Here is a 2,500-nt window from a genome sequence, read left to right as displayed (position 1 = left end):
CCTCCTCCTCCTCCTCCTCCTCCTCCTCCTCTTCCTCCTCCTCTTCCTCCCATAGATGTTTCCTCCAATTCTATTTTTTTTTATTATGAGGAAATCTTCATATCCCTACTCTCTCTCTCTCTCTCTCTCTCTCTCTCTCTCTCTCTCTCTCTCTCTCTCTCTCTCTCTCTCTCTCTCTCTTCCAGTAAACAAGAGAGAGAGAGAGAGAGAGAGAGAGAGAGAGAGAGAGAGAGAGAGAGAGAGAGAGAGAGAGAGAGAGAGAGAGAGAGAGAGTGCGGGGGATAAAAAAAATAGAAAATGAAGGGGGAAAAGAAAGGGGAAGGAAGGAAAGGGAAGGGAAGAAGTTGTGTCCTCCTCCTCCTCCTCCTCCTCCTCCTCCTCCTCCTCCTCCTCCTCCTCCTCCTCCTCTCCTCTCTTCTTCTTCTTCTTCTTCTTCTTCTTTTTCCTCCTCCTCCTCCTCCTCCTCCCTTCTCCCCAAACCAGGTCGATGGAATATACCAATTTTTATGACCTGTTACTTGGTACGAAGAGGAGGAGGAGGAGGAGGAGGAGGAGGAGGAGGAGGAGGAGGAGGAGGAGGAGGAGGAGGAGGAGGAGGAGGAGGAGGAGGAATATGTGAAAAGGGAGAGAGACTAGAAAGTTGGAGGAGGAAAGAGTGAAAGGAAAGTGAAAAAGGAAGTGTTTTATTCTCTCTCTCTCTCTCTCTCTCTCTCTCTCTCTCTCTCTCTCTCTCTCTCTCTCTCTCTCTCTCTCTCAAAGCAGTAACTTACTTTTCGTTTTTACCTCCGCCGAAACATTTTTTTTCTGTCTTTCAACTCTCTCTCTCTCTCTCTCTCTCTCTCTCTCTCTCTCTCTCTCTCTCTCTCTCTCTCTCTCTGTGTGTGTGTGTGTGTGTGTGTGTGTGTGTGTGTGTGTGTGTGTGTGTGTGTGTGTGTGTGTGTGTGTGTGTGTGTGTGTGTGTGTGTGTGTGTACGAAAACACTAAATTACTCTTCATCTTCATCCTTACCCCTTTCATTTTTCCCAACATTCTTAACCTTACAAACTCACCCCTTCCCTCCCTCCCATTCCCTCCCGATCACCCTCTCTGTCTCTCTCTTCCCCCATCTTTCACAAAGGAATATTCAGGAAATAGGAGCGGAAGTGTATCTCTGCGGCACTCCAGGAGCAGCACGGCCCGAAACCTTGCTGTTTGTGTCACCTCGCACCAAAAACCACACATCTTGTATTCTCCAGGTTTTTTCTTGTCCCTATGCTTAGATTTCAGGTTAGGGTGTGTGTGTGTGTGTGTGTGTGTGTGTGTGTGTGTGTGTGTGTGTGTGTGTGTGTGTGTGTGTGTGTGTGTGTGTGTGTGTTTTCTTCTTCTTCATTTCGTTTCTTTTATTCAGTTTAAATTTATATTGTGTGTGTGTTTTTTCTCTCTCTCTCTCTCTCTCTCTCTCTCTCTCTCTCTCTCTCTCTCTCTCTCTCTCTCTCTCTCTCTCTTTCTCTCTTTCTCTCCGTGTTTTTTTCTTTTTTCTCGTTCCATTTCTCTATTTTTTTCCAGTTAAGATTATTTTTTTCGTCTCTCTCTCTCTCTCTCTCTCTCTCTCTCTCTCTCTCTCTCTCTCTCTCTCTCTCTCTCTCTCTCTCTCTCTCTCCTTGCCCTCCTCCTCCGCTTTGTTTTCAGTTTACATTTCAGCTTAGATATTTTTTTCTCTCTCTCTCTCTCTCCTTCCTTTCCTCTCCTTTTTTCCACTTTAGATTCTACTTTGCTTTTTTTTCTCTCTCTTTCTCTCTTCCTGTCCTTCTCCTCCTCCTATTCCTCCACCTCTTCCTCCTTCGCTTTATTTCAGTTTATATTTGAGCTTAGATTTTATTCTTTTTTTATATTCTTTATTTTCTCTTCCCTCCTTTTTTTGTAAGCTTAAATTTTTTCACCCCTTTATCTCTCTGTCTCACTCTCCCCTTTTATTGAGCTCAGATTTCAGTTTACAAGATGCTTTTTTTTCCCCTCCTCGCTTTTCCTCCTCTCCTCCATTCTCTCCAGCTTAAATTTCAGCTTATATTGTCCTCTTTTCCTCTCTCCTCTCCACTCTCAACCCAACCTCCTTTTTCCCCAGCTTATATTTCAGCTTAGATTTTCCTTTTCATTCCCTTCCCTCTCCTTCACTCCCTCCCCTCACCCCTTCACCGCCACACCTCTCCCTTTTCTCGGTATTGGAGGCACAAGCAAGGAAAAAGAAATGGGAGGGAAACAAGAGAGAAGAAAGGGAGCATTTTTTTTTCCCTCCCAGCTTAGATTTTCCTTCTCTCTCTCTCTCTCTCTCTCTCTCTCTCTCTCTCTCTCTCTCTCTCTCTCTTTCCCTCCCCGCCTTCTTTTTTTTTTTGACTGATGAGAGGAAGAAGTGAAGGAAGACATAAAGAAGAAGGAAGAAAATACATTTATTACAGGTTAAAATTCCTCATTTATTTATTTATTTATTTATTTATTTATTTATTATTTTTTTTATTTGTTATTT

The sequence above is a fragment of the Scylla paramamosain genome, chromosome 11 (assembly GCF_035594125.1).
Source record: "Scylla paramamosain isolate STU-SP2022 chromosome 11, ASM3559412v1, whole genome shotgun sequence".
In the NCBI taxonomy this organism is placed as follows: Eukaryota; Metazoa; Arthropoda; class Malacostraca; order Decapoda; family Portunidae; genus Scylla; species Scylla paramamosain.
Note: the sequence above shows the minus strand (reverse complement) of the source record.